This window comes from Acyrthosiphon pisum, chromosome X, assembly GCF_005508785.2.
Source record: "Acyrthosiphon pisum isolate AL4f chromosome X, pea_aphid_22Mar2018_4r6ur, whole genome shotgun sequence".
NCBI lineage: Eukaryota > Metazoa > Arthropoda > Insecta > Hemiptera > Aphididae > Acyrthosiphon > Acyrthosiphon pisum.
In genome coordinates this window covers 5,331,001-5,346,634 of record NC_042493.1, presented here as the reverse complement: position 1 = coordinate 5,346,634, position 15,634 = coordinate 5,331,001, and the positions used below count along the sequence as shown (strand labels likewise).

The 15,634-nt window shown below is 32.5% G+C and overlaps 1 protein-coding gene across 2 annotated transcripts in view; it reads left to right on the top strand.

The window, feature by feature from the left end:
* Positions 1–113: 113 nt before the first annotated feature.
* LOC100165326 (protein muscleblind) overlaps positions 114–15,634 on the top strand; it is a 179,997-nt gene continuing 164,476 nt past the window's right edge. The window contains exon 1 of one of the 2 annotated variants that reach the window (XM_029485878.1): positions 114–586. The gene's annotated coding sequence lies outside the window, so the exon portion shown is untranslated. The remainder of the gene's footprint in view (positions 587–15,634) is intronic. The other variant, XM_001952422.5, reaches the window with a different exon arrangement.

Genomic DNA, 15,634 nt, shown 5'->3' with positions numbered 1-15,634 from the left:
CCTCCCTCCCCGCCGCCGCCGACGCCACAGCCGAAACAACCGCCGCCGCCGCCGCCGCGCCACTCGACGGCGTCGCAACCCGTACACGAGCGCGGACCCGCCACGCAGACCGCGCGACAGTCCGTCGTACGACTACAACTGCAGTAGACCATTGCCACGAGCATTATACCAAGCGCGGTATAACACTGCAGCTCGACGCCGTCGCCGCCGCCGCCGCCGCCGCCGCCGCCGCCACCACCACCACCACACACACACACACACATACACACACGCCGCCCGTCGCGAGACACCTAGACCGCCGTCATCCCCACCGCCCCTGGAAGCCCGCCGAATTTGACAGACATAATTAAAAAAAATTTTTCCCCCCAATAAAATTCGAGTTATCGAAAATTTTGAGAAAATAATTTTTTTTCTCTCAGCTTAAATTTCTTCGACGTCGTTGTTTTTGTAGTACGTATATTTTTCATTCCTTCGTCCGCCCGCGAGAACCGGTCCCATTCAGCCGCCGCGGTACTGCATCCCACCGCCGCCACTTAACGACTGCACCGAGCTCGCCCGCACAAGTTATAACATATACATTATATAGGTAAGTACGAAAAGACAATATTTTATTTCATTATATTAATAATTATTACGTTATTATTCGTATAATGTAATATTATAATAAATTTACCTGCACCTAAGACATTAAATTATTATTCGTATATTACTGTACACAATATATTATAATCCTATAAGCTTAACACAATATATAAACCAATAAACTTAACACGAAAGGAGGCACAGCAACCGTGCATAAAATATAATAATTACGCACGTCTGTATTGACTTGTTGTGTAATAACGATTATAAGAGAATTCAAATTTCCGTCTTATCGCGCGGCACGCTTCGCGTGGGTGTGGGTATATATGTATGTTTTTATTACACGGATTCTGATAAAAAAAAATTCCATAATAGTTCTCACGAAACAAACATTATTACCATTTATATGAGTCTTAGATAACGCTGCTTTCAATTAGATGAAAAATTTTAGCTTTTTTCAATTTTTCATATCGTTTTTTTTTTAACGTCTGCAAGTCTATAATTAATTTTTTTATGTGCCAATCGTGGAGCCCGCGTACAACTTGACGTGCGCCACTCCACTATAATAGTACATCATGGTTATAATATAACCATAAGCACACTGTTCTAATGAGACAAACCGTAAGTCGTTAAAAAAATACTGCTTATTTAATTTGAAAATTAAGTCGATAAGAAAATGTATATTGGCAGTATTTCAGGGGCCCCTGACTTGTATATTAGGTATATAGGTAGTATTTTACTGCATTGGATATAGTGGAATCCTGTACTATAATATATAACTATTTTAAACCATGCATAATTTTATCATACTTTATTAACTTTTATTAGAATATGCCCGTGCAATCCGTTCCACTCCTACGCGAATGCGTTTAATATTACATCCGTATAATCTCAAATACCTAGCTCACGCTGTGTGAGATAAACAATTATTATTTAGTAATTTTTTTTTTTATTTTAAATTTAGAGCTTAATTTAGACCAAATAAATTTGGTGCAATCTATTAAAACATTGTACGCGTATTACACGTTTGTAGTTTAATGTTAAGTCGCCAAAATTGTCATTCTCGGGAACTGCATATTATATACATTTAGGACACGCACCGTATGCAGCCGAGCACAGCAAATTATTTAGGTACTGCTGCATACGGTCGTACGGTTTGTATGGTCGAGTTTAAAATAGCAGTTAAAAGTTTGAAAAAATTACCGGTGACCTATATAGTATTTTATTATTATTAAACATTGGCCGAGTATAGGAAGTTAAGCTCCAGAACATCTATATATATAAATATGTAAACTTTATATCGAGTATTATACATTATACATCCTGCACACACACACAAACAAACTTATATATAATATGTGTATAGAAAATTATTTAGGCCATTTCAATGCCGGGTTGAGTAACCCCATTTTTTTCTCTTGCTTTTGGCAGTATTAAAAAAGAAACGTTTTAAGAGCGTTCACAAAATGACGAATTACCATGTTATACCGTAGTAAAATAATTTTTGCGATCTAACTGCGCTTTTTGTGGCACTACGAACATTTAATTATCAAATAATGTATAGAAACACTATTATATGATTATACACAGTAGGGGTTGTTGATTTTGCTGAATCAGTCGTGAGTACGGTAAAGCTAAAATTATGTCTGTATAAAATATAGAAATGATTGAAATCTTATTGATTAAGATAAAATGTTGACATATTATATGCATTTTTTAAAGATACAGTTTAAAGTCGAGTTTAAAATTGTTTAATGATAAGTGATAAATAAACAGTATAGGTAGGTATACTTGTATAATGTACCTATATGTATAATAGGTGGAGGAAACATTTGTTACTCACTTCATCGCCGTCGCCGCAGCCGGTCTTCGTTTTTACTTCCATCTCTATATATTCTACCCCCGAAACATTCGCCCCAATTCAAAATTTTGATAATTTAGTATCACTCACTCTCTCATCAATGTGGTGCCGCGATCCACTTTTCTGATTAATTTCTGAATGGCTGAATTGTCTTAACCGATATCAATCAACAGAATTGATTATGTTGTTAACCCTCGCGGATATTATTGGATGACCAATCGTATTTCGAGGGCGGTTGTGTGTGAATTTAATATGAAACGTGAGTACAAGCTTTTAGCCTCCGCCAATCACCAAATATTTTAATTGCAAAAAATTCGGCAAAAAAAGAATGAAGTATAATTTATGTGGGTATTAAAATAAATGACACATATGTATACTGCAGCAATACCTGACAATCGTTTTTTTATTTTTATTAACCATACTAATAAAGATATTGAATTTACGTATAGATATAGGTATTTTATAAGATGCCTACCTATAACATTAATATCAAAAGATAACATTTTTTATACGATAGCTTCAAAAAGTATAGGTATTTATAGGTACTATAGGGCGTGTTTATATAGAAGACCATTGTTTGCTATTTGGTGATTGTAATGATACTATAACAAATTATATAATTAATTAATTATAGGTAAAGAATTTTTATGTTATACATTACTATTTTATATTTGTGTGTTCGAACATGAGTGTGTTATTAAAATAAGCTGAGTACCCGTGTTTCGTATAATTATATCTAAACATTTTTAATTCTTTAAACGCATTTTGACGAATAATAACAGTTTTTGTATTATTGTAATATCCAGACTGTGAGTGTTACCATCATAATTAAATTATTTTTAACATTTTAGGAACGCCATTTCCTGTGTACATTTTCTGCAGATACTTATTGGCTTGTATTTAATATTAACTATAAAAGATTTAATCAAATTGCACATATCTATACTTAACTATAATATCATGTAAATACCGCTGAATAATTCAGCCCTTAAAATTTCTTTTTTATAATCCAAGGGCTGGTGGAATTAAAATACTTGATAATATATTAATATATACACAATCATGGAATACGTATATAAGTAATAAGTATATTTGAACACAATATTAAGTATAGCTATTTCAAATCGTATACTGAAACATAATATCATATAATATATAATATGATACCATTTACCAAAATTCACATTAAGTTCTATTATATTATAATAAGTCATCAGTTTTTATCATAATAAAATATTATAGACATTTTTTTTCGATATTAGTATAACTATTAATGCTAACGTGAAACGGAAATTTTAATTATATATTATAATTTATCACTTATACTTTATAATGATTTGTTATTTGGGATTATTATTTTTTAATGCGGTGATTTAAAACTGATTGGTAAAACTTATAAATTCACAATAATTGTATACAAATATTTTAAATAATAGAAACAGTTAAACGTTAATAATTAAGAAACGTATATTTTAGTATTTTTATAGTATTTTAATCATGAAATTCGTTTTATAGCTTACAAAAAGTTGTTTTTAAATTTAATTTACTCCGGAATTTACTGAGTGCTTAAACTTCTAATTGTATTCGTCAAAGAGAAATCTTTTACTTTATCTTGTCAAACGAAACAGTTGTAAGATAATATTTTGAATTATTTACCAGCTTTTTTAATTAATACTTAACAAACTTGTTATTTTATAAAAAATACTTATCGGTTTATTATAACAATATATTATACCAAATATGAATACACGTAATATGTGATAAACGGTTATAAATTTATTAAAATGTATGTATAAATCATCAATAAATGCCAATTACTAGCATTACAATAATAATATGCCGTAAACGTTTACCATATTGTTTGAGTTCCTTAAAAATAAACATTTTAACATAATATGCGGTAGTATACTGTTTTATTGATTGAAATTTAAAAAAATTGAACGTTTTTTTATCAGTCTTTACTTCTTAACGGGCTTCTTAATTAATTCAAATAATTTACCATACAAATAACTTGAGCACAAAAACAGAAAACTACATTAGGAAGAACGCAGTAAAACCAAACTTTCCCGTAATATATGTACATAATAATAATATTATTTACGACGTATTTCCAGTGCCATATAGTTTCATCGTGACTCATAATATAATACATACTCGACACACATACACACAATTGTATATTATATTTTGTGTATTTACTATGTATTTTATGCATCGCGTACGCAATGATACGAACAAAATATTATTAAATCGTTTTTAAATCTCTTAAACGGCAGAAACAGAGTTGTCAGCGGCAACCGCCGCGTCTTATAGCACGATGGGCGTCTGTCCGTCCGTTCTATTCATCGAGGAAAACCATAATTCCTATTGTCCTTGATGAAAGAAATGTTTTATGCGAAACATTCGAGCGATTTTTAAAATGTAAAATCAAGTCGAACCGTACATTTATATATATATATATATATATCGGTGTAATCGCCGGGCATCGAATAAAATACGGTTAGGCTTCGCTGCCAAGACTGCGCTGCAGTTTAATATGGCATATAATATTACAGCCGAATGCAGTAAAAACAAGCAACGTATCCCGTTTTTGCAAACATTTGCGTTTTATTTATTTCTCCGGTCGTAACCATTTTCCTCCAAATTATAGATACCATTTTCTTACACGGTCGTTTCCTTCTAAAAATCAATAAGACTCGCTTTCGTTTTACCTTCGTGGTTGACGTCCCCCCCTTCATTCAAAAAAAAAAAAAACGTTGGTAAATTTGGTTTTGCCCAATTTACATAAACTATTTTTCGAATCCTTTAACGATGATAACAAATAATGTCAGACTTTGGAATTTTAATATTGTAGACGTTTTTTTTTTTTTGTTTTCCACTCTTGTTTTGAATAACATTATGATCTCCTGCTGCAGTGTTGTTGTGTGTAGATAGATATACAACACAGCGGGTTATAAGTATTTAAGACTAATCTGCATGGGCACCGAATGTAAAGCACGTAACGTGAAGACAGTGCTGCATGTGATTATGACGCCATGCACAGCAGCTGTTGAACACCTAATAATGCCCATTAATGTGAGCGAGAGTCGATAAATAATAATAATGTCATTATTCAATGCTTCTATCGCGCGGCGGTAATGGTAAATACGATAAACCTGGTGGCAGGCTGATATAGTGGGTGGGGGGAAATATCAAAAGCATTTGCTGTTCTTCTTCTCCGCTAAACCATATAAATTACAGTATTCCGTTTTATCGTTTAAATTCTAATAATGTCCTTAACGGCGTTATATTATTATACCGACGCATCTTTATAGAGGGAAAAAATTCATGAAACACTCAGTTTGTCGGATCGTATGCATACGCTGCGGGACTTATAATATATACCTACGGCTTTGTTTTTCGAGTTAAAAGATTCCGCTGGAGCGGGATGATGCGGTTCGAAAGAGATAGATGGAAAGAGAGAGAGATAGAGAGAGAGAGAGAGAGAGAGAGAGAGAGAGATAACTGACTACTGTGCGTTGCAGTGACACAAGGATAAAAAAAAAATAAATAAACGACAATAGACCATTTAAAATTCACAAATGTAAAAAAAAACCTTTATTCAGATTCGAATGGTTGAGGACCGGCTGACCGTCGGTCCGTGGAACGACTCGGGTAAAAAAAAAGGAAAAAGTAATAGTGTCTATGTGAAAAAAAATAAATGAAAAAAAAAGTATGAATAAACAAGTTTAATACCTATTGAGATTGTTACTTATTATGTTATATATAATATATATTATTCAGAATGCAAATAAAACAAGCACATATTATTGGAACAAATAAAATAATGTCGTTCGCATCTATGTCCGCATTATTACTATAATATTACGCTGTTTCCGTTCATGTAGTTTTCTTAGTCGCCGAGAACAAAGTACAATATAAGTATTTACTAGCTACTATTATAGGTACCTATCGTTTGTTTGAATTACTGCAGTTGTGATTAAAGTCAAAACCTATCAATATTGTTCAAAATAAAAAAAAAAACTATTATATAATTATTATATTTTTGATCGCAGCGACGAATTACGACAGTCATAACGATATGCTTAAGCCTTAAATGCCTATATCGTGTTTTCGCGGTAAAGTTTCAAAATACGGCCAATTTAGCGGTAACCGAGCTTTTTTGCGCTTGCTATAATACAGTCGCACGTGATTATTATTTATTATTTATCTCTCTCCCACTCCCTCTCTGAATGATTTACCCGTATATCCAACCCCAATTAATTAACTCGTAGATTCGAATCTGCTTTTGATTCATGAGGTTCGGTGTCGAGATTAAACAACGCTCGCGTTTAATATGATAATAATAATATGATATCTGTTCATCGATTTTGAATAACGGTAAACACGGGAATAATAATAACCCGTTGTTACACAATTACTACTACTATATACGATTATTATTATTATTTGACGTCATCTGCACTTTTACTACGTGACATTAGTTTGAAATAAAAATATAAAATATAAACATTTTCACTCATATTATCGTGGTACATTATAATTTATTATATTTTGTATTTTAATCGTATTATATATTATAGTATACGCCATGCAAACAACTTGCACCACTCGGCCTTCTCGTTATGTATTGAAAATAATAATATTATGCTTATATTATAATATACTTAATAATAATATGTATAATAGACAATAGTCTTTCTTTTTTATTCGCTTCTGTTGTTGTTGTTGTTGTTGTTGATATTATATTATATTGTGTTTATTATAGATAGGACGGTACTAGATAAGAAATGATATTATGTACATGAATACCTACATGATATAGTAATAACAATAAATAATAATGGAACAATATTATAATATGTGTGAAACAGATTTTATTGTTTTTTATTAACTCGTTTATCGTATTTTACTGTTGAACACTTTTGTACTACGTTTTGATTTTTATAATGATATAATATTGGTATGACGGTTAAAAACATAGTATCGTGTACATTATTGTAAATATTTTAAAACTCGATCGACTCGATAATACCGCCTCCGAGAATTCTTTTAAATTTCCTATTAAATATTGAACCTCTCCGCAAAATCTTTAACTAAATCATTCAAGTACACGTTTTAACGGTGGAAAAAAAATTATATCGGAAGTTTCAAGTTTGTAGTGCTTTGAGAAGCGTCCTTAACGAGGCGCTCGCGCTGCCTCGTCGATAACAATATAATATAATGCGAAACGGATTATTATTGTATTATTGCTATCACGGTACAGAAGCTTTCCAATCGAACGCTGCACACACACACACGCACACAATACTCGCGTTTATTTAACCGAACGGGATAGGAACTGCATGCAACACGGAAATACGACTGATTTCGAACATTATTATTATTATAATGTGACTTAGAAAATATTATATTATGCATTGCCTTTTTCCAGATAGAAAAAAAAAACAAACAAACAAAAGTTGAAAAATAATCGGAGAAAACCGTGGGAAATGGCAGTAGTGAAAATAATATAATGATAAATACTATACACCATTATAATATTGTAGTCTCGCGCTTATTGAATATTATATTTTATTTTATATATATAATTTACTATGTATGCGCATACCTACTTAATACTTAAGCTCACATGTATATAATAATATAATAACATGCTACCTATATATGAAACGATGTCGTTTGTGTGTTGGCGTTCGAGTGAAACAAAAACGAGCTTAGCGCAAAATGAATTTTATATCTACCTTATAATATTATTATATATAATAATATGATATCACACGCACGGGATATAATAGTTAAAAACGACTTTTCTGCGTGCGAAACAGCATTGTACTTTAAGCCTTTTGCGGCGTCGGGATCGTCATAAATCGACGAACGCCGCCCCGGGAGGAGGCTGTTTCGGATTTTTTTTCCTCTCATTTATTTATTCTCTTTTTTCCCCCGACTCCTATTTCTTATCTCCACCGCTGTCTGCTAAAAAAACGAGCCGCGAGGAGTTGGATAATAATATTATTATGGCGGTGGCGGCGGCGTCATTTCAGTATTTTTTCAAAGAAAATGATATAATATATTATATAAAGTATACACTGTACCACACATTGAGTACAGTTATACGGCTTTTTCTACCCGCGATTGCTTGGTGCAGGGCGATCATTTTGATTGTGATAACATTGATTTGGTCCGAATACGACCACAACCGTGGACGAGTGGTGTACTGTCGGGTCCGTCATATTATTAAATAGGGTGAATAGAAAAAAAAATAAATAAAAAATCATCCCCAGTGTGTAATGGTGAAAAAAGATTTTTCGTTATATATTTTCTATGGCATGCAGAAGTTATTTTATAATAATTACAACATTACACTAAGAGATAATATATTTTTGGCTGTTGAAAACAACATCGCACGTGTTGATTAGTGAAAAAAATTGAAAATTGAAAAATGCGACGTTCGACGAAAATAATATACTATTCACAACGTGCAATTTGTCAACGGTAAAAAAATAAATGAGTTAAATGTTCCGGAAAAACGAAAACTCTTATCGATTCGACCAGATATTGATGAGGCTAGTAGTAAGGGTGAGTAGATGAAAGGACTATTATAGTAATATCGATGAACAGTGTTTATAGTGAATATTATGTAAAATTGTATACAATATTTATCATCACGGTTTATAATAATATTATGACACTTATTGAAATGGAGCGGCGGTCGAGATGATTTTGGGTGCATATGACCATAGATTTTACGTAGAATTATAACAATTTTGAGTTTCGACCGCACATACTATATATAGCAAATACGTTGACAATAATATACACGTGACGACCACCTAAAATGTATATTGGGCAACCTGATCAATATCACAAGACGATTTAAAAAAAAAAATCACCATTTAGATAGGCCGCGAATGATATCTGAGATTGTCAGATTGGTCGTTCTTTAGGCTATGGTATTTTTACTTCATGAGATTATAGTCTTGATGGTATGGAATATATTTTGAATTTTAGATTGGCCGCATGATAACAAACGATTTTTGATATATGCCATGACGGCATTTTGATATTTTACTACACAGAAAACATGTCGTTCCAACCTCCAAACTTATAGCACGGACCCACACGTCTTAAAAACACGAATCCGCCGATATATTAAATTAAAACGCAAGTTCAAATTTCTATTGGATTGACCATGCCGGTATTCTTATAGGCATAATTATAATTATTATGTTGTCTTATAGCTCAGTCACGTGGTGTCGCGTATAGTCATATCCTCTTAATCCGTTAGCCTTAACGCTCACGTTGTTATTAAAATATATTATTATAATGCCTATGATAATATTATGATATGTGCACATACAGCGTGACGGGTTAGTCAAGAATGACGTCGTGGTCAACATCGCCACTGTATAGCCTTATACTTGATGATGACTTCGTAACATTGTTAACTGCAGTGGCATATTTTGAGGGCTGAGAGAGAGAGAGAGAGATGTGTTCAGATTTAGAGCTATACACGTCATTATAATATACACATTAGGTATATTATATATGCGTTCTATGTAAGCGAGTCATAAGCTATTTATCTACCTACCGTTCCATGTCGTTGTTGCTGCCAACGTAGTAGATAGAATAAATGATAATCGTTGATCATAGAGATGATGCTTATATTATGTTATTATATTTTATATAAAACCTTAGTTTACTCATCGTCGCTAACCGACGACAAAAGTGATGTTACTGCAGTAAATTATTTATTTTATCTTTCGGAATCCATCTCCCTGTTTGTACATGCGCGGTAGACTGAAAACACGGTTAAGGTCATTAATGGGATCAAGAGAGTCGTATAATAAATGCAGGATCAGCTTTGTCGCACGTATAAAAATCGACAGAAAAAAAAGAGTAGGTAGAGGTTGCAGACTGTTAGGTAGGTATTGTTGTATTAATTGGAATTTAATTCCATTAATATTATGTTGTTCGACAGTTAAACATAATATGTTTTCAATTATTGATTAATTAACACTATTTACCGTCTATAACATAATAGTAAACAGTGTTCCATTATAGAGGTGGCTGACAGAAAAACAGCAAATAAGGGGTAAGCTTTTGCCCTTTCCCCACACTTACCCCCCAAGAAATTAAGTCAAAATATACTACGCCACACCTTCTCATATCTGTATAATATTATATACGCCTAATATGTATATGTTATAATGTTATATTGCGAGGTCGAGGATTTCTTTGTGCTTGTACCTACGACACCTAGGCTGACGCGACGATTATAATAAAGTAATAATATATGATAAAGGCACCGACGTAAAGTAAAACGTAGTTCACGAGCTGGGTCCTGTGAAGAAAACTCGATTTATAGTTTCATTTGCTTTTCTTACCAAAACTTAATTTTTTTAATTTATAAAAAACACTGCTTTATTTGAAATTTTGCACAATGTGTTATAATTCTCATTTTTAATTTATATCAATATTGTAAATATGGTGAAACATAATATTTTACTATCGAATATAATATTATAATACAATATGTTTAATATCTATAATAATATTGTAATGGACAAATTTATTGAATTCGATTTTTCTGAACACTGCTGCAGCGCAACTTGTGTAAACTTATCTTTTCTGTCGTCAGGACAAACGACTCGCGTGTATCTCTCAAAAATCTACCGAAATCAACTTGCGTGGTACCTAACTTGATAAAAAAAAAAAACCTAGGAACACATTTCCGCGTTTGAGCAACAACTTACTCGTTTTGCAGTCAAACCGTCCGCCACGGCGAGCGCAAATGCCAGCTGCAAATGTCGTACCGTTTTTAACGGCGGCGTCGGCGGTCTTGGCACCCGGTGCGCGCCGCAGCCATCGCGTCTCCACCGCGCGAGCTGACGACAACGACGAATGTTCTCCTCCCGCGGCGACGACGGTTAAACTGGCAGGGTGGGTAGGTAGGTAGATAGGTAGGCAAGAACTAGGAATATTACTACTGACGGGCGAGCACAAAGAAAGAATATTATTCTATTATCGTGTGCAGAAAAGTTACGACTGCCGAGTACAATGTAATATTATTATTATTATTATTATTATTGTACTCGCGCGGTACCCACTCTTTCGTCTATTCACAGCTATTATACTAGTTACTATATAATAATGGTTATCGTGTACCTATGTTTGACGTTGCGTATATTATAATTTGTATTTAACGTATAAATATTATGTGATTATTTCTTATTGTTTAACGCGTTTTATAAGTGCCGCGGTCGCGACTCGAGTGTATAATGAAATTCATACACAAAATTAAATGAAATTCGGTGTAGGTACCTTATAATGGTATATATTATAAGATGGCAAGCGGAAAATATTCGGTACGGTTTTCTTGGCGGGGGGGGAGGGTAAACTTATCTTACACTTATGACAGCATCGCGAATAACACCCAAAAGATTATTAATTAATCATCAAATTATTGATATTTTGGGAGCCTCAGCTCACGCTCCACTCAATTACGCGTAGTATAAACCGTAATAACCGGTGCACGCGTATACTATGTACTTATATAATATATATATATATATATATGCGTAGGAATATAATAATATTAAAAATGTATAACCCCGAAGCAGGCTGAGTACCTAAATTATGAATAATTATTACTCGATTAAGACGAGGCAAAAGAAAATAAACTTAAACAAGTCAAAGAGACAAAGAATAATATTTGATTATATATATTTGAAATAATATTGGGTTAGAGTTAATTATGGAATAAAAGTTAAATTTACTTAAACGGAGTAATATATTTTGTTCACACTGCATAAATTTTAATATAGCGGGCAGTGATGTTGGGCGGATGGTTACCCCGTGTCCCCATCTACACAAACTAAATAAAACTATAATAAATTAACACAATATTTAATACGATAAGCAGAAAATATTTAATTTCTGATTTGTATACAACATTTTGTTTAAAACTGTTTAACTCAAAAATGTACGCTATAGTTTAAAAGTTCTACAACTCTTTAGAATCATAATTAAACATATACATTATACGTACTCGTAGTATTGATAATAATATGTTTTCGAATTTAATTGAGTCTATATGAACCGAAAGTTGCTCATCGTCATCAAAAAGTACGGAAAAAAGTTAAAAATTAACAACGTTTCAAGTTGAAATCTCCAACTCGTCGTTTCGTGTAATGAGGATATTATAATATAGGATATTCTATTATTATAAATGCTATATAAAAATGGAGGTAAAATCTATTTTGTTCTATTACCTGTCAATGAGGTCAACCCCCCTTACCGAAGTATTATAATATAATCTGGCAATACAACCAACATCGACAAAATGATAGACCACGGTGATGGCTTTAATAATTTTTTGAAGACTAGGCGAAAAGAATAATAATATTATATTATATTATTATATTGTACTGGAAAGACAGTCACACAGATAGTATAAACGAGACTACAACTGAGCACCGAATGTACGGCACCACCGCCACAACCACCGCCCAGTGACACGTCTTTTTTACGCCGCATTTATTCATAAAGAATACCAAAAGAGGGTATATATTTCGGGATATAAACTCAATTTCAAGGGTGGATTTGAACCTAAAAATTATCCCTAAAATATGACCTTTGTTTTGCACGGTAGCACCTCTGCGGCAGTGTGAATTACGTTATCCTTTGAAACGAGACATTTTTTTTTCGTATTCGCTTCACCACTTCTCGTCCCTTTCATTATAACGTAATACTATATATTATGTTCATCATAGGTATACGCACCGTACTATACCGTGTTTATAGTTTATACCTTCTGACGTATAGAAGAAAAAGCTCCGGGACGCATTAGATATTTACATAATATTGTAATTTATGGTGTATCGATGCAAAAACATTAGTTTTACGTTTTTCCGTCATGAGTTAAGCGAGATGAATAATATTAGCGAGCAGAATTTGGTCAGGGAGTGGGTTAACTTTCTTGTTCCAGGTATTACATTATATATAGATAGGAGTCATTGTAAATAAAAAAATAATAGTTTATTAATAGAAATGTAGGCACTACTTATTTTATTAGTTACATAATAGTACCTAATATTAACAATTTTAATTCTATGATATGCCAATCTCCTTTTAATAATATTTACAAAAGATATACATAGTAAGAGTTTCAATGTCAGACAGTTTTTGTCAGTTGATGCGTAGACAATGGTCACTTTAGGTTGTCACTATATTATTCGTGAGTAAAGTGACAAATAGTTGACAAGTAAATAACAATAATTGATCGATAAGATTTTGTCGGCTTATAAATTCAAACGTAAAAAATATTTGGTATCGACCACAGTGGCACATTCAATGGCCGTTTACTCGAAATCAATGTAGAATTGTGAAATGGGGGGGGGGAGGGTGTCTTCACCAATATTTTGTCTTAGAGCACACCTAATATACAGCTAAAAGGTCAAAGGTCTTATGATAGGTGAATAATATATGCCACGAGCCACGCATAAGTGTTGCGCGAGGCACATCTTATGTTTTTGCCGACCATCATTTCAATTTCAAATGCACCACTGATCTATCATAATAATAAGACATCACACTCTTAACAACAACCTAATATTATACATAAACAATAACAATAATTTATTATTATTAATTATTATGTGCAAAAACGTAATAATAATGTAATATTATATAATATCGTGTCCACACTCGGACGTTTTAAAATGTGTTCATTATAATTGTTTGATCGAAGGGACGTCCGTGTGTGGTGTTGGTGTACACATAAAATATATAATATTATATGTTTTCCACCTGCTGTTATTATTATTTTCCCCTGTTATTCGATACTTCAACGCGACTAATTAATTATGAAATTTAATACAATAAGGTACTTTGAGGTCAGACAAAGACTGTTTTTTTTTTCTACATAAATATAAATTAGGTAACAGTTCAATACCATCGAATACCCGTTTCAGACATTAAACGCTCGCACCACGGGATTCATAATTAAATTATTTCCATTCACGACCTCGCGCACCGTTTGAAAGCGAATTGTCAGTATTAATTTGGTGTAATTCCGACCAGCAAAAGCGATCAAATTCTCGTTTGACAGAATTTGTCGCTATTTTATTTTTTGTACAAAATATTTATTAACCATTTCCCGATTAGTCACGTACTTACATCAATTAAAGAGAACGGATGAATATATAATTATACGAAATGTGGCGTGCATAAAAAGATAGCTGCTTCCTGCGTAGGTTTACTTATTCCGAACTCTGTAATTCTGGAATAATAAATAGAAAATTATCCACGTCGATCATTATCTCCTCTGCTCTGTTATTTCATTTTAAACACACAAACAACTCTTCGGCTCTAAAAACCATAAAGTTCGAAGGCACTGTGATATTATTATACATCAGGTATATCTATAATATTGTTTTCAAAGTTCTCTTTTCGGCTGTTTCTATGCAAACAAAAAGAGAGGCGCATATTTTAATCTCTCAACGATTTTAATATCTATTGTACTGGAAAAGTTGAAACCATTATTATGTTCTATATATTATTATATATTATATTATAAATATATATATATAATTCAAAACAGTATAGTTCCTCGAACGTTTGATCTTGCCAGAAGTTTTTTTTTTTTTAAAGAACCATTAAACAAAACACAATGATTTTATATTCGTTAAAATACAACGATTAAAAAAAGTATAACTAACTATTCAATAATATTAGTTAATATACCGTGAACTAATGTGGTTATTAAGATTTTATTGTAGACTTGTACCCGCAGCCATAATCTGGGAGTTTATCAACGGCACACCATAATTTTCAAAACTTTTTGACTCGAACGTACGTTTTAATTTCTTTTTTATCTTTTATTTTCAGAAATCAGACGTAACAGTTTTATATTTAATTTAATTTAATTCAACTCGATCATGAATACAATATATTTTTGTTTCTAAATGCAACTCTTTTTTGTTTGGTAGAACAATAGTCGTGCAGTAGTTAAATGCCATTTGAAATTACAGAACTTTCGACTTAAAATCACTACGGTGAAAATAGAAAAAAAAACCCAGATAAAACCTGTAAAATTAATTATATAACGTTATGGACTGTAATTCTTGACAGTGTTATGATGTTTATGGCGTTATGATATACAAGCATAAAACAAATGCTCAAGAGATT